An 18813-nucleotide genomic window follows, 5' to 3' on the forward strand; every position below is an offset into this window, starting at 1 on the left:
GGATTGAAATCTTATCTTAGCTGTTTACTAGCTGGGAAAGCTACTTAGACTCTTTGTGCTTTAGTTTCCTTATCTGTAAAATGGGGATGATAAGAATAGTAATTTTATGTCTTAAGGTAATAGAGAGATTTGACTGAGAGAACAGTTGAGACGTGCCAACAACCTGGTTATGGAACATGTCTTACAAATGTAGCTACTATTAAAGTAGCATATCACAATGGCACTAGTGGTAAAAAAACCCACCTGCCAATGCATGAGACATAAAAGACTTGGGTTCAATCCTTGGGTCAGGAAGATCCCCTGGAGGAGGACATGGCATCCTACTCCAGTATTCTTGCCTGGAGAATCCCATAGACAGAGGAGTCTAGTGGGCTACAGTCCATAGGGTCGCAGAGAACAGGACACGACTGAAGCGACTTAGCACACGTGCATGCAACATAGGCTGAAGAAGATAGCATCTGGGGTTGACCACCAGCAGTTCCAGGACATGGAAATTTATTTATACCAAACTGTAGGTGATTGATATTGGGTCAGTCCTTGATTGATGTGGACTGAGAGTGCACTGTATACCTGGAGCGGGCATGAAGGAAGGGCACATATCTTGCCTGCTTTTTGCGAGTTGCTGTCCCTCTTGTCCAGGGCACCACTTGCTTACTGACTTAATCTCTCCCTATACTGGTTTCATAGACCTTTTGCCTCTATGAGCTAGGGCTCATAGAGGGTAGTCAGGAGAGGGTGTGGAGGCACAGTCACATCTAAGCCTGAATGACTGCTTTTCAGAGCAGAGTGCTTAGGGTCATGAGAGTGGAGGGAAGAAGTGAGTATCACTCTTTGTGTCTTCATTAATGGATCCATGTTTCTGTATGGTTAAAGGTGTGCCTGGATGACAGTGTCTCCTACTCTTTATGACTTGATTTTGTCCTGCCCGAGTTTAGAAAGGAGCCAGAGTACATCATCTCCAGGGCCAGAGAAGGTCTATAAGTGTAAGAGAGCACATTTCCTTCTGCAGAGAGACTCTGAGTGGCCACTCTTTATTCTCAGTGTGCCTTTCTGAGACTTCCTCTCTATTTTCTTGCACTGGGCATTGAAGACACTCTAATTAGTCTCTGGTTACTTTTTTGGAAGTTAAAGGGACAGATGTGTGCCTCCTTTCATGTTTCTGGAGATAGAAGAAGGGATAGGAGAGCAGAAACTGAAGGTAAAAAAGACTATTTTCACAGATGTCAGGGTATTTCCTAAGTATGGTCTGGAGCCTTCTTTTGCGCTTTGTTGGGGAATTTTAAAGTCCATTCAAGTTGGCTGTTCAAATGTCGGGTATGCTACACCATCCACTCTAGACTTCTTAAGCTCCGCACTAGTTCTATTTTGTCATTTGAGCTGTCCTGTGCATTGTAGGATATTTAGCAGCATTCTGGCCTCTATCCTCTAGATGTGAGTAGCACCTCCCATGCTGTGACAATCAGAAATATCCCCAGATATTGCTCAATAGTGTAGATGGAGCAGCAGTCCTTGATTATTTTTCCTGAGGTTATAGTGGTTTAGCATGAAATGGATAGATGCTTCAGTCTGAACCTGAGAATTCACTCTGCACATAGAAGTTGGTTTCAATCTAAGCATATGTATATGCAAGCATTTGTGTGTGTATGTACAAATGTGTGTGTGTATAATGCATAGTACCTTCTGGGAAGTACCTTACATTTTAAGGGGTAACATGGGGCCACAACTAGAGCTGTCCTACAACCCCATAAGGCTTTGGATCAAATGTGGAAGTATTCATGATGGGGATTTGTAAATAAAGGAGCAACCCACACAGGTTTTATGCACTGAAATCAGGAATTGCATTGTGGATACACTCTGTTCAGTACTGGGCACCATGTGGTTGGACTTTCAGGGAAAGCTGATTATGGTGTCTTTATAAAAGGAAACCAGGACCATGGTCTTTATGTAAGTTATAAGTTTCTCTATTTTTGTTCCCAAAGCATCCAGGGGCAGCTCCTCTTCCTTTCATAGCCAGAAAAACTGCCTTTCCACCCTTGGAGTAGGAACTGGGCTATGGAAGTTTTCTCTGACTGGTTGTGACATGCACAGTGGTCCAGGGTGGGTGGTATGGCCAGCGAGGCAGGTTGTCAACTAGGATTGAGCCTGTGGGTGTAAGCTGGAGATCTGGTTTCCTCACTGTGGTAAACCAGGTCTGACCTGGGAGGCGTCAGTCAACAGAGCCGCTGAGTGAATTGAATCTAGGGGGAATGTAATTCTTGGGAGGGGGCAGCACCTATATGTTAAAGGAGTTGAAAGGTAAGTGTAAAACCATGCGCAGGGTAGGCCTAGAGCTAAAAATCAGGCAGTCCATTCTGTCCTGGGGCTGAGGGCTGGAAGCACCTTGGTAATATTATTCTAAAATCAGAGCCAGGAAAACAGAGCTTGAAGAGGAACCAGAAAAGGTGGAGGATCAAGGATGCTTTTAGTGAATAGGGACAAGAGCCCAAAGCATCTTCTTGCTGGGTGCTAGGTGTATGGGTTTGACAGCTGGTCTAGAGGTTCAGAGATCAAACAGGGAGAATGGAATAGGACAGGAGCTAGAGGAGACTTTTGTGCTGTGATTTTTCAACAGTAATACTTAGGGATGAGGCCCTCATATACTCAATCAATCAATCATTCAACAAACATTTGAGTTTCTACCATTTGTGAAGCACAGAGATGGAACCACAAACAGTGCAAGGAAGGAAAGACAGACTGAGCAACTGGAGTCTAGAGTGGATGGTGTAGCATGCGTATGTATCATGGCCATAGGAAGTAGAAAGTGTTAGGAGTGTCTGGAGGAGGGAGAAAAGATTAAAAGTAGCATGTAATTGAGTCACCATGGGATTGGTAATTATTTAAAATACTTATTGCCAGGAAAGACCCAGGAAGATAGACAATGAAGGTAGTAAGTTAATTCACTAAAGCTCATATCTGGTTCTTGTTTCATTTCTTAAACTACATAGAGGTTCACAGCTTGTCCTGATTTCTCACAGCTTTTGTTTATTGGTTGAGACCATCCAGAAGGCATTGGCTTCCAACAGCTGCTGATGGTTTGCTGTACTTCTAAGTTGATTTCTCAAAGGTTATTTTCTTCCCAATGGATGTTTCTATCACAAGTATCCCATTTAGGGAAGCCTCTAAAATGTAGAACCTGTGGAGAGTCTGGGGTTTTCACATAGAGACTGATCTGGATATGTCTGAAGATTCAGTCTTCTTGCCTACTCTAGTGACACAGGCTTTCCACATGAACTGCCAAAGAATTGAATTAAACCGTTTCTCTTGGCCCTCATTCTTAATAGCATTTGTCTAGACTTCCCCTGCAATCTTGCCACAAAATAACAAAAATATTGACAAAAATAATGGAAAAGATGGCAGTTACCCTGGCTCTCACCCCTCCCTGCCTTAGGTTGTCACCACAGCAGATAAAACCTATTTTATGGGAGACCAACCTGCTGCCACAATTCCTAAAGTAAAGTTTATTTGCACGGAAAAATAAAGGCAACTTTTTATTTGTCACCACGCTGAGAAGAAATATGATTCCTGTCCTCTTGCTTTGTATTAGCCTTCCTTTCTCCTGCACGTTTTCATCCCATGGTGTCTGTTCATTTTGCAGAAAGGAGGATTTCTGCATTTGACCTTAACTCTTACTGTTGTAACATTACAATTTTCAAATGGTCAGTCATCATTTGCTGTTTTTATTTTTGGGGGTGGGTGGGTGAGGAGAGGAGGACATGTTCCGAAGCTCAAGCATACAAGACTCTGGCCCGTTAAAAAAAAAAAAAAAAAGCTTGCTAGGTTTCCCATGTGATAGTGGCTTCTTGGGAAAGCTATTCTTTCATGCAGCAGCAGCGCCGGCATTGATCAGTGGGAAAGTTCAAGGCGGCAACTCATCAAGCACAGCTTCAATACCAGATTCCAGACAAGGTCTGCAATAAATAAGAGCAGTAACAAAGAATCATATTTCCTTCTCGCACAGAAAATCAGCAATGACATAGTTCTAAATTTCAGCATTTGTTCGGGCATGGTGTCTTCTCCCTGAACTGCAAGTTGAAAGCAGGAAGGCTTTCTTAAGTTACATCAACATGCTTTTTAACCATCCTTTTCTTAGAAACAGAGTAAAAATGGAGTTTTGAATTTTGCAGGTTGATTGGGGGTTTTTCAGCTTGTGCACTGATTATCATTTACATTGTTCAAGTAGAACCTGTATTGTTAAAAACATGTGTTTAGATTTTCTTACATTTGTTTTAATTGATTCATCTCCCTTTCCCTTTGAGGCCCTCCCCCTAATAATAATGTAGCGATTTCCATAGAAAAGAAAAATCTTTTGCTCTAGGTAGATAGGGAAAAATTTTTTTCTTCAAATGGCAATGTGATAAAAAAAAAAAATATACACCCTATGAGTCCCTCACGGATTATTGCTATTGATTTCTTTTCTTGAAACGTGGAAATGTTACCAGATGGGGTGTTAGCAATAGGTGTGTGGGTGCAAATGCAGTTTATTACTTGTTGACTAAAAATCAGTGAAAACCTTCACCTTATGTGTGCTTGTGTTGCATGTAAAGGTGAGTTTTAATTCTGAACCAGTCCTTAGATAAAGCTTTGTGTAGTGCAATAAGCAATATTTTTAGGATAAATTTATATTAGAAGGAAATAAGCTTTATGGTAGACTCAAAACACATAAAGATTTCAAGCATTTGTTTTCTCTAGCTTATTGATATACTGTTGTTTCAAGCTAATGTAATCATTGCAATTTACTTATCACAATCAGGTTTCTATTGTGAATGTTTTCCTCTCCACACCATCCTGTAGTCTGCTCCTTTGAGCTTTTTCTGGGTTCCCTGCTCGGGAAACTGAATTGCTGCAGGTTTCTGGAAGCTAGGTGCCTGTGTGCAGCACATGGCCACTGAGTCTGACTCTCAGGGATGCACCCATTAGGAAAAAAAAGGTTGACCTTCCGTCACTTTCCCTCTCCTCCCTTTTAATGATTCCTTCTCCATCCGTTTGAGAAGATCTTTCTAGCCCTTTGACCCCCTGTTAGAAGAGGAAGGTTTAAACAGCTAAAAGTACCCTCAATCTCGAGACTTGCCAAGGAAAGCTCAAGAGGCCTTTTAGGAAATGCCAAAAGACAGAAGCCTTGGTTTTCAGTGCATTTATAAGGCAGATCCCACCCCAACACCATTTCCCCCCTCATTTATTTTATAGAACTGACCGGTTTGTGCAGAGGGAGGCTCCCTGCCTCCCACCTCACTTGTCAGTGCCACCAGAATCGACACATTCAGATTGCAGCTGACTTTTAATGATAGCCCTTGGATGGTGTGAGAGCTATTGTGCAGTTTGAAAAAGAGCAAGGAGAATGTGTGTTTGAGGTGGGTGGAATCCAGATCTGGCTTTAGCTTTTCATAGAAAAGCAACCGCTGCTGGGTAGGTTGCTGCCCCACCCTAGAATGGAACTATGGAGTTCAGGATTTCTGGAAGGGGGACAGTTGTGTATTTCCAGTGTGTCCTTGTGCTTTCTGATGTGGTTTTGATTCATACAATTAAAAATAGCAGCTTATACTGGTAATAGGGTGTTCTCAAGTGGTAGGGATTGTTTCATGTAATATTATAGGATGTGTGTGTGTGTGTGTGTGTGCACACTCAGTCATGTCCAACTCTTTGTGACCTCATGGATTATAGCCCCGCCAGGCTCCTCTGTTCATGGAATTTTCCAGGCAAGAATACTGGAGCAGGTTGCCATTTCCTTCTCCAGGAGATCTTCCCAACCCAGGGATTGAACCTGTGTCTCTTGCGACTCCTGCATTGGAAGGTGGGTTCTTTACCAGCTGAGCCACCAGGGAAGCCCAATATTATAGGATATGTGTGTTCAAAAATGTAATTTTCACTGCAACTCTGAAAATGGGAACTAGGAAACTGAGGCAAAGAGAAAGTGAGTACTATCTTGCCATGGTAAGAAGCTTTGTATTAAAAGTCAGTTCTGTCACTTATTAGCTCTTAACTTGGGTAAATCACTTAATCTTTCTGATATTAAATGTCTCATCTGTAAAACGGGGATTGTTAACTCCACCCCCAGGGGTATCATTAGAATTAAGTGGGATGCAGTAGAATCCTGGGACCAAATATCTCCACCTCCTTTTCACTCTCTCATTTTCCCCCTGACTCTTCTCCAGGTGCCCATCTTTCAGAGGTGCTGATGGGAAACTGCAGAAATGGGTAAATTTTAGGCTCTGTGCCCAGAGAAAGGGTTGATTTTCAAAGAGATGGCTTACTTTCCTTCTTCCAGGAGGAGCTATAGATAATCTTTTATCTGTGTCACAGAAAAGAATCCAAACCCAGTTGCATCAGTCAATTACAGTTGAGTTGGGAGTGGCTAAAAGGATTAGGTATTTGACCCCATATTATAAGGTACTTGCTGCCATCTCTACTGTAGGAAAGGGAGGAATAAAAGTAGGATTTAAAGGTTCATGTTCTCACTCAGATTAACTGAGTGGCCCCTGCCCCTGTTCTCTTTATTTTATCTTCAATATGCACATATGTGCCTGTGTGTATGTGCTCCCAAACAGGATACACTCATGTGTTTCTTGAGGTTATGATATGTTTAGAAGTAATAGTGTCTAAAGGGTTTAAATATATTTTTCCCTGATTACAAAGTAATGTGTGTTTATTGTATAGATTTTGGAAATATAGAAAAATAGAAAGGATTTCCTCACCTAGCACACCATAATAACATATAAATAAATAACATAAAAATAAATAACATGTAAAATATGCTTCATGTTTTGGTGACTCCGAATTTTTTCTCTGTGCACACACACACATATAACCTATGGACTATTTTTTCACTTAAGATTATATTTGGAACATGTCCCTTTATTAGTAATGTATTAGTTACTTACTCATGCGTAATAAACCACTTAAAATCTAGTGGCATAAAAAAATAGAGGGATATTATTCCTTTCCTCATGGTTCTGGAAGTTGACTAGGCTCAGCTAAGCAGGTCTTGCTCAGAGTCTTTCATGCAGGTGAGGTCAGGTGGTGGCTTGAGCTCATTATCTGAGCTTTGCTTACTCATGTCTAGCACCTGATTAGAAAGGCTCAAACAGCTGGAGGCTGGAACAGCTGGGTTTCCTGGGCATTTCTCCCAGTCTCAAATGTATCGCTTTTACATGATGGCCCTTGGGGTAGCCATGCTCCTTACACAGTGACTCAAGGCTCCATGAATGCATTTCCATAGAGAAAGGCCTGGCTGAAACCAGCTCCAGTTTTATGACTTCTGCCACATGCTATTCACTAACGCAGTCATAAACACCAATGCAAAAGCCCACAAAAGCTTTCCCCTTGACACACAGACTTCTTGAATAATTTGTTAGTTTCCTATCACTGCTGAGACAAATTCAGAACAGTATAGATTTATCTTATGGTTTCGGAAGTCAGAAGTCTAAATGAGTTTCATTTGGCTAAAATCAAGGTGTTGGCAGGGCCACATGCCTAGGAGGCTCCAGGAGAGAATCCATTTCCTTGCTTTTTCTGGCTTCCAGAGGCTACCTGCATTCCTTGGCTCTCATGCTAGAACAGAAGTCTAGTGTCTTCAAATTTCTCTGGGCTATGACCTCTGCTCTGTTATTCCATTTTTTTCTTCTGAATCTGATCCTTTGTCTCCCTTTTATAAGGACCCTTGTGATTACACTGGGCTCATCTGTATAATTTAGGATTATCTCTCTATCTCAAGATCTTTAGCTTAATCATGTCTTCAAAGTTAACTTTTATCATATAAGGTAACATGTTCACAAGTATCAGGAATTAGACATGGACATCTTTGGGGGCTGTTATTCAAACTACCACAGTGGGAAATGACAAGCTCTGGAGGAGCACAGGTGACCAGACATATTGTTGTAGTCATTTTGGGGAAGTACAGTCTGCCACAATTAAATAATTTCAGTGGTTGCACAGTATTTTACTGGGTGACTGTCATTTACTTAGCCTTTCTTTATTATTAAGCATTTAGAGTGTTTCCAAAAAGCTTTTTAGAGAAGAAACATCACTGTAAGTAAATATTTGTATAAATCTCTGATAATTTTCTTAGGACAAATTACTAAAGATAAATTTATTAAAAAAATAAGAATACATATAAATCACCAGTTGCCCTCCAGAAAGATGACACCGGTTTTCCAGTAGCACTATATAAACATGTTTACTTTTCTATATCCTTCAACACTGAGCATGAGGATAAAAATACTTTGGAAAATTGATAGGCAGAGCCCATTATCTTGTTATTCGATACATATATATCATGGTGAGCTTAAACATTTGTTCCTATGCTTATTCATGATTTTGTATTTTCTTTTTTTCTTCATTGACTGTTCATGATTTTACTTTTTAAAAATAGGGTACTCATACTTTTCTTATTGATTTGCAGGAACTCCTTATATATAAGAAATATTAGATTTTTCTCATTGATGCAAATAATAGTTATATGTATTTGCTTACTTTTTAATTTTTACTTTATGTTGGAGTATAGTTAATTAACAATATTGCATTAGTTTCAGGTGTACAGCAAAGTGATTCAGTTATACATATGGATGTTATCTATTCCTTTTCAAATTTTTTTTTCCCATTAGGTCATTAAAGAGTATTGAACAGAGTCCCCTGTGCTATACAGTAGTTCCTTGTTGTTTATCTATTTAAAATATAGCAGTGAGTACTTGTCAATCCCAAACTCTCAATCTCTCCCTCCTGGTGGCTCAGATAGTAAAGAATCTGCCTGCAGTGCAAGAGACCTGGGTTCAGTCCCTGTATTGGGAAGATCCTAGGGAATGGCAGACCACTCCAGTATTTTTGCCAGGAAAATCCCATGGACAGAGAAGCCTGGCAGGCTACAGTCCATGGGCTCACAAAGAGTTGGACATGACTGAATGACTAACACTTTCTGTCACTAATCCCTCCTGCCTACACTTCCCCCTGGTAACCATAAACTTGTTCTCTAAATCTGTGAGTCTATTTCTCTTTTGTAAATAAGTTCATTTGTATCATTTAAAAAATGCTACATATAAGTGATATCATATGATATTTGCCTTTGTCTGTCTTCCTTGTTTGTAAGGTAATCTCAAGGTCCATCCATATTGCTGCAAATGGCATTATTTCACCTTTTTAAATGGCTGAATAATATTCCAAGAACCACATCTTCTTTATCCATTCATCTGTCAATGAACATTTGGGTTGCTTCCATATCTTGGCTATTTGAAACAGTACTGCAATGAATATTGGGGTGCATGTATCCTTTCGAACCATGTTTTTCTCCAGGTATATGCCCAGGAGTGGGGCTAATGGATCATGAAAGAAAAGTTAAAGTGTTAGTCACTCAGTTGTGTCCAACTCTTTGGGACCCCATTGTCTGTCTGTGGAATTATCCAGGTAGGAACACTGGAGTGGGCTGCCATTCCCTTCTCCAGGGAATCTTCCCAACCTAGTTATTGAACCTGGGTCTCCTGTATTGCAGGCAGATTCTTTACTGTCTTAGCCCCCAGGGAAGCCCTCATATGGTAGCTCTATTTTTAGTTTCTTAAAATAGAAATTAAAGTTTCTATTATCTATATAAAGATAAATTTCTTATCTTTGGTTTCTTAAGAAACCTCCATTGTGTCTGTACCAATTTGCATTCCCACCAACAGCATAGGAGGGTTCTCTTTCTCCACACCCTCTCCAGCATTTATTGTTTGTAGACTTTTTGTTGATGACCACTCTGACTGGTGTGAGGTTATATCTCATTGTTTTGATTTACATTTTTCTAATAATTAGTGATGTTGTGCATCTTTTCATATGCCTCTTGGCCATCTATATGTCTTCTTTGGAGAAATGTCTACTTAGGTTTTCTGGCCATTTTTTGACTGGGTTGTTTGTTTGTTTGGTATCAAGCCACATGAGTGGTTTGTAAATTTTGGAGATTCATTCTTTGTTGGTCATGTCTTTTGCAAATATTTTCTCCCATTCTGTGGGTTGTCTTTTCATTTTGTTTATGATTTCCTTGACTGTGCAGAAGCTTTTGCTTTTAATTGGGTCTCATTTTTTAATTTTTGTTTTTATTTCCATTATTCTAGAAGACAGATTGAAAAAGGTGTTTCTGTGATTAATGTCAGAGTGTTGTGCCTGTTTTCTTCTAAGTTTCAGTATTATATTTAGATCTTTAGTTCCTTTTGAATTTATTTCTGTTTGTGGTAAAGAATGCTCTAATTTCATATTTTTACGTATAGTTGTGCAGTTTTTCCATACCATTTATTGAAGAGACAGCCTTTTCTTCACTTTATTTTCTTAACTCTTTTATTGTAGATTAATTCACCATAGGTGTGTGGGTTTTTCTCTGGGATTTCTATTCTGTTTCATTGATCTGTATTTCTGTTTTTGTGCCAGTACCATACTGTTTTGATTACAGTAGCTTTGTAGCATAGTTTGAAGTCTGGGAGCCTGATTCCTCCAGCACTGTTTTTCTTTGTCAGCCTTGCTTTGGCTACTCAGTGTAATTTGTGTTTCCATACATACTAACAAAAATTTTGTTTCTAGTTCTGTGAAAAATACTATTGGTATTTTGATAGGGATTGCATTGAATCTGTAGATTGCCTTGAGTAATATAGTGATGTTGATAATTATTCCAATCAAAGAACATGGTAGATCTTTCCATCTGTTTGTGTTGCCGTTGGTTTCTTTCATCAGCATCTTATAGTTTTTGGAGTAAAGGCCTTTTGCTTCATTAGGTGGGTTTATTCCTAAATATGGGAATTGATTGTATTCTAAATATAGGATTGATTATATTCTTTGCAGCCAAAGATGGAGAAGTTCTATACAGTCAGCAAAAACAAGACCGGGAGCTGACTGTGGTTCAGATCACTACCTCCTTATTGCCAAATTCAGACTTAAATTGAAGAAGTAGGGAAAACCACTAGACCACTCAGGTATGACCTAAATCAAATCCCTACAATTATACAGTGGAAGCGAGAAATAGATTCAAGGGATTAGATCTGATAGAACAAATGCCTGATGAACTATGGACAGAGGTTTGTGACATTGTACAGGAGACAGGGATCAAGACCATCCCCAAGAAAAAGAAATGCAAAAAAGCAAAATGGCTGTGTGCCCCAAATAGCTGTGAAAAGAAGAGAACTGAAAAGCAAAGGAGAAAAAGAAAGATACACCCATTTGAATGCAGAGTTCCAAAGAATAGCAAGGAGAGATAAGAAAGCCTTCCTGGGTGATCAGTGCAAAGAAACAGAGGAAAGCAAGAGAATGGGAAAGATTAGAGATCTCTTCAAGAAAATCAGAGATACCAAGGGAACATTTCATGCAAAGATGGGAAAAATAAAGGACAGAAATGGTAGAGACCTAACATAAGCAGAAGATATTAAGAAGAGGTGCCAGGAAAACACAGAAGAACTATACAGAAAAGATCTTCATGACCCAGATAATCACAATGGTATGATCACTCACCTAGAGCCAGACATCCTGGAATGTGAAGTCAAGTGGCCCTTAGGAAGCATCCCTATGAACAAAGCTAGTGGAGGTGATAGAATTCCAGTTGAGCTATTTCAAATCCTAAAAGATGATGTGGTGAGAATGCTGCACTCAATATGCCAGCAAATTTGGAAAACTCAGCAGTGGCCACAGGCCTGGAAAAGGTCAGTTTTCATTCCAATCCTAAAGAAAGACAATGCCAAAGAATGCTCAAACTACCGCACAAGTGCACTCATCTCACATGCTAGCGAAGTAATGCTTAAAATTCTCCAAGCCAGGCTTCAACAGTACATGAACCAAGAACTTCCAGATGTTCAAGCTGGATTTAGAAAAGGCAGAGGAACCAGAGATTTAATTGCCAACATGCACTGGATTATTGAAAGAGCAAGAGAGTTCCAGAAAAACATCTATTTTTGCTTTATTGACTATGCCAAAGCCTTTGACTGTGTGGATCACAAAAAAATCTTACAGAGATGAAAAATTCTTAAAGATATGGGAAAGCAGTCCACCTGACCTGCCTCTTGAGAAACCTGTATGCAGGTCAGGAAGCAACAGTTAGAACTGGACATGGAACAACAGACTTGTTCCAGATAGGGAAAGGAGTACGTCAAGGCTGTATATTGTCACTCTGCTTATTTAACTCATATGCAGAGTACATCATGAGAAATGCTGGGCTGGATAAAGCACAAGCTGGAATCAAGATTGCCTGGAGAAATATCAATAACCTCAGACATGCAGATGACACCACCCTTATGGCAGAAAGTGAAGAAGAACTAAAGAGCCTCTTGATGAAAATGAAAGAAGAGAGTGAAAATTTGGCTTAAAACTCAACATTCAGAAAACTAAGATCATGGCATCTGGTCCTATCACTTCATGGGAAATAGATGAGGAAACAGAGGAAACAGTGAGAGACTTTTTTGGGGGGGCGCTCCAAAATCACTACAGATGGTGATTGCAGCCATGAAATTAATAGACATTTACTCCTTGGAAGAAAAGTTATGATCAACCTAGACAGCGTTGAAAAGCAGAGACATGACTTTGTCAAAAAAGGTCTGTCTAGTCAAGGCTATGGTTTTTCCAGTGGTCATACGAAAAGTTGACTCATTGGAAAAGATTCTGATGCTGGGAGGGATTGGGGGCAGGAGGAAAAGGGGACAAGAGAGGATGAGATGGCTAGATGGCATCACTGACTCGGTGGACATGAGTCTGAGTGAACTCTGAGAGTTGGTAATGGACAGGGAGGCCTGGCGTGCTGCAATTCATGGGGTCACAAAGAGTCGGACACGACTGAGTGACTGAACTGAATTGAACTGAACTGAAGGCCCACTTGATTTCATACTCTAGGATGTCTGGCTGTAGGTGATGTGACCACACCATCAGGGTTATCTGGGTCATTAAGACCTCTTTTTTTTTGTATAGTATGCTGCCGCTGCTAAGTTACTTCAGTCGTGTCTGACTCTGTGCGACCCCATAGACGGCAGCTCGCCAGGCTCCCCCGTCCCTGGGATTCTCCAGGCAATAATACTGGAGTGGGTTGCCATTTTCTTCTCCAATGCATGAAAGTGAAAAGTGAAAGTGAAGTCGCTCCGTCGTGTCTGACCCTCAGCGACCCCATGGACTGCAGCCTTCCAGGCTCCTCCATCCATGGGATTTTCCAGTCAAGAGTACTGGAGTTGGGTGCCATTGTATAGTATAGTTCTGTTTATTCTTGCCACCTGTTCTTTTTTTCTCTTTTTAAAATTTAAATATATATTAAAAAAATTCCAACATTGTGTTGGTTTTTTCCATACAACAACTCAAATCAGCCATAATTATATATACATCCCCTCCCCCACTAGCTTCCCTCTCCTTCCCCAATCCTCTCCTCCCCCTATCCAATCCCTCTAGGTCATCACACAGCACAAGACTGGGCTCCTTTGCCACATGTACCTAATCTCTTTTGCTTCTGTTAGGTCCTTACCATTTCTGTCCTTTATCATGCCCATTCTTGCATGAAATGTTCCCTTGATATCTCCGATTTTCTTGAAGAGATCTCTACTCTTTTCCCTTCTGTTGTTTTCCTCTGTTCCTTTGCACTGTTTATTTTAGAGAGTCTTCTTCTCTCTCCCTGATATTCTCTGGAACTTTGGATTCCATTGGATATATCTTTCCATTTCTCCCTTGCCTTTCACTTCTCTTCTTTCCTCAGCTATTTGTAAAGCCTCCTCAGACAAGCACTTTATCTTCTTGCATTTCTTTTTCTTTGGGATGGTTTTGGTCACTGCATCCTGTACAGTGTTATGAACCTCTGTCCCTAGTTGTTCAGGCACTCTGTCTACCAGATCTAATCTCTTGAATCTATTCATCACCTCCACTGTATAATCATGAGGGATTTGATTTAGGTCATACCCAAATGACCTAAATTAGGTCATACCTGATTTAGGTTTTCCCTACTTTCTTCAATTTAAGCCTGAATTTTGCAATAAGAATTCATGATCTGAGCCACAGTCAACTCCAGGTCTTGTTTTTGCTAACTGTATAGCTTCTCCATCTTCAGCTGTGAAGAATATAATCAATCTGATTTCAGTGTTGACCTTTTGGTGATGTCCATGTGTAGAGTCATCTCTTGTGTTGTTAGAAAAGGGTATTTGGTATGACCAGTGTGTTCTTTTGACAAAACTGTTAGCCTTTGTACTACTTCATTTTGCATTCAAAGGCCAAACTTGCCTGTTACTCCAGCTATCTCTTGACACTCTACTTTTGCATTTAAGTCCCTTATGATGTAAAGGGCATTTTTTGGTGTTAGTTCTAGAAGGTATTGTAGGTCTTCATGGAACCATTCGACTTTAGCTTCTTCAGCATTAGTTGTTGAGGCATAGAGTTGGATTACTGTGATATTGGATGATTTGCCTTGGAAATGTACCAAGATCATTCTGTCATTTTTGAGATTGCACCCAAGTACTGCATTTTGGAGTCTTCTGTTGACTATGAGGGCTACCCCATTTCTTCTAAGGGATTCTTGTCTACAGTAGTAGATATAATGGTCATCTGAGTTAAATTCGTCCATTCCAGTCCATTTTAGTTCACTGATTCCTAAAATGTCTATGTTCACTCTTGCCATCTCCTGCTTGACCATGTCCAATTTACCTTTATTCATGGACCTAACATTCCAAGTTCCTATGCAGTATTGTTCTTTACAGCATTGGACTTCACTGGCACTACCAGACACATCCATAAGTGTGTGTCATTCCTGCTTTGGCCCAGCCACTTCATTCTTTCTAGAGTTATTAGTAATTGCCCTCCATTCTTCCCCAGTAGCATATTGGACACCTTCTGACCTTGGGGGGGCACTCATCTTCTGGTGTCATATCTTTTTAACTTTTCATACTGTTTGTGGTCTTGCAGTAAGAATTACTGGAGTGGGTTTCAATTTCCTCTTCCAGTGGACCACGTTTTGTCAGAACTCTTCACCATTACCAGTCTGTTGGGTGGCCCTGCTTGGCATGGCTCATAGCTTAATTGAGTTATGCAAACCTATTCACCATGACAAGCCTGTGATCCATGAAGGGGAGATATATATATATATATATATATATATATATATATATATATGTAAGTTACATTTTAACTATTAGTATAAAGGAAGGATGGGGAATGAGAAGAGTATAAGCAGGTGATTTAATTTTCTTAGAAATAAATTACTAGCCTATTCATTGTCCATCTGATTTAGTCAATTCCTAATTATCTATGGTAAATGGAAAGTAGAAAAAATAAGGATGAGCTTATACATCCCCTGATAATCCCCCAACCATATTTCAGAACATGTTTATGCTCAGAAACATTCTAATGGCATTACAGTTTGAGGGCATAGTACTCTAGTTGTCTCACTATGGTCATATCACAGAGATCAGTGATCCTGTTTTTATTTGGGTGACCTCGTTTCTGTGACAGAATAAATACTCTCATATGGCATGCAGATGTGCTGCTTTTCTCCAGAAGAACTATGGCTGATGGTATCTCAGGCATATATCTTGGTTTACAGGGCCCAGTCTCTAAGCATTAGAGATTTATCCTAGTAGGATGAGTTCTTGTCTCTAGGGGACATCCTTTAGGGATAACCCCAGAAAATACCACATTGTGGTATGAAGAATCATTGGGACTGTGACTTAATGCACCAAAAGTGAACAAAACCATAACTTCTTCCTGAGAGGGTGAAACAGAACATGTTCAGGTCACAGGGGAGAATGTGGGGGAAGGAAGGAACACAGAGCGGTTATAGGATGGCTCAGGGGAGGGGGCTGGGTCGGTGCCTGTACAGGTGGGAGGATCTTGGGGCTGAGTCAGACCAAGGACAATGCTACAGTGTGACAGAGTGAAGAAAAGAAAAGATATTACATGCTGAGTAGTCACAGCTTCCCTCCTCTTCATCTTCCTCACCACCCTCGATTTTGCCAATTTCTTTTTGGACCTTTATTATGCAGAAGAATAATGGGTGAATACCTATTTTTGTAGGGCCACTATGTACGAGGCATTGTGCTGGGGATAGAGCAGTGAACCAAATAGGGAACAATTCCTGCCTTGATGGAGCCTGCACTCTAGTGAGGGAGTCAGAAGATAAAGAAGTAAGAATATATATTTGTCAGATGGTTACAAGTGGTAATAGAGAAAGAGGAGAAGGCTTAAGGGTAGAGATTGTGATGGGGCCAGGGGAAGATGTAGTTTTATCTGGCATGGTCTGAGAGTCTCACAGTGAAGGTGGTATTTGAGCAAAGGCCTGAAGGGGAGATAAGCGTGAACCAAGTGGACATCTTTGTGGAGAGTATTTCAGGGCAGAGAAAACAGCCAAGCCAAGACCCTGAGGCTGGAAGGTGCCTGGTTCACTGAATGGGCCTCAGAGCACCAACAGAACAAATGGATAGAGGGAAAAGAAAGATAGGATAAAAGGAGGCAGTGGGGGCTGGATTCCCAGATGGTACAGTGGTAAAGAATCCATGTGCCAATGCAGGAGACCCAAGAGATGCAGGTTTGATCCCTGGGTTGGGAAGATCCCCTGGAGAAGGAAATGGCAATCCACTCCACTATTCTTTCCTGGAAAATTACATGGACAGAAGAGCCAGTTGGATTACAGTACATGGGTGTCCCAAAGAGTTGGACACAGCTGAGCAGCTGAGCACAGGGGCTTGATAGCTGAGAATTTTGGGGGGAGTTTTGGGTAAACTCCATTGTTCCCTTAAATTTTTCCTTCTATTACCTGGAAGATAGTAGGTGAATGAAAAGAATGTGAAATTTGGAAAAATATAGGCTTGGATTCAAGTCCTAGATCTACAGTTTGGGTAAGTGACCTCTGCCTGCAATGCAGGAGATGTGGGTTTGATCCCTGGGTTGGGAGGCTCCCCTGGAGGTGGGCATGGCAACCCACTCCAGTATCCTTGCCTGGAAAATTCTATGGACAGAAAAGCCTGATGGGCTATAGTCCATGGGGCTGCAAAGAGTCGGACATGACTGAAGTGACTGCGCATGCAAGCAAATATTCACCTTCTCTTTCTCCCTCTCCCACCATGGGAAGAGTATACTTTGTCACCCCACTGATGTTGGGCTTGGCAAGTGTAACTTGTTTTGGCCTCATGGTGGATGGAATGTACTTCCCTGTACTTTGATTTGGGGCCTGGTTATATGATTTGCTTTGATCAAGGCTTAAAGAAAAGGATTAAGATGTCCTTTTGGAGTTGTACTTCCCTTCTTGTGCTTCTGCATTTTGCTACAAAAATAATATTGCTGTGTAGCTGCTAGGCCAAGGAGGATGAGAGACAGGTGGGGCAGACATGAACTCAACCTGCAGTCAAGTCCAACTTAGATCAGCCAAACTGCAACTATCCCACTGATTCATGAGTGAGAAATAAGTGTTTATTATTGACTATCACTTAGTTTTAGGGTGGTGTGTTACACAGTATTAGGGGGTATAACCCATTGATACAATGCCTTTTTCCTGCAGGTTACTCAATGTCATAAATCCTGTAAGATGGCTACTTAATCCTAAGTAAAGCATTCTGTCTGCTTCCAAGTTAATCAAAGAGAAGAATCCCATTTTCTTCCTAGAATTATGGATCCACTTGGAAAGTTTGGGTCCTTTTCCTCTAGGGTTCCTACCATTGAATAAGGGAAAAGTTATGTTTGGCATGGCCACCAAGAACAGAAAGTTCCATGAGATTTGGTTTACCAAACCTGAAAAGCCTTATCAAAGTCTTTGCTTTTCTTTAAATTTTTCTCCTCTCCAGGTCAATCCCTTAATGGAAAACAATGGATTTACTATCTTGGTCTTTAGTCAAGGAGTTTGCTCATAATAACTAGATGGCTGCCTGCTCTTTCTGATAGAAACCATTCCAAAATTCTTTCAGGAAGGCTCTGTAGTGGCTGCTTGGAATACATAATTAAAGAATATGGTGAAGATAACTTAAAAACTAGGTTTTAGAACAGACATATGAAATTATTGTCATTTACCTGCAATGAGGCAGTGGTGGTTTTGCAAGCTCATAGCCTTTCTACCTGGACAATCCCCATAGTTATATTTTCCCCATAATCATGTCACTTCCTCTTCCCAGGTGCTAGAGCTAGGAGCACAAGTTGTGCAGTTACTTTGTAGTACTCATAGATAGCCACATGAATACTACTTATGTGTGTTACACCCTGAAGATTTCTGTATTCACATCTGTATTAGATTGTGGACTGCTTTGACATAATACTGCAGACTGGGGGGCTTATATAACAGAAATTAATTTTATCACAGTTCTGGAGGCTTGAAGTCCAAGATCAAGATGCTGGCAAGGTTGGTTTCTGGTGAGGGCTCTCTTCCTAGCTTGCGGATGGTTGCCATCTCACTGTATCTTCATATGGTCTTTCCTCTGTAGATTTACAGAGGGAGAAAGAGAGAGCTTTCTGGCAACCCTTCCTCTTCTCTTAAGCACACCAATACTGTTGGGGTTAACACCTTACTCTTATGACCTCAGTTCAGTTGGACCTCAGCTCCATGGACTGCAGCATGCAAGGCCTCTCTATCCATCACCAACTCTCAGAGTTTACTCAAACTCATGTCCATTGAGTTGGTGATGCCATCCAACCATCTCATCCTCTATCATGCCCTTCTCCTGCCTTCAATCTTTCCCAGCATCAGGGTCTTTTCCAATGAGTCAGTTCTTCGCATCAGGTGGCCAAAATATTGGAGTTTCAGCTTCAGCATCAGTCCTTCCAATGAATATTCAGGACTGATTTCCTTTAGGATGGACTGGTTGGATCTCCTTGCAGTCCAAGGGACTCTCAAGA

Source organism: Bison bison, unplaced genomic scaffold (genome assembly GCF_000754665.1).
Source record: "Bison bison bison isolate TAMUID 2011002044 unplaced genomic scaffold, Bison_UMD1.0 scf7180017864066, whole genome shotgun sequence".
Lineage (NCBI taxonomy): Eukaryota > Metazoa > Chordata > Mammalia > Artiodactyla > Bovidae > Bison > Bison bison.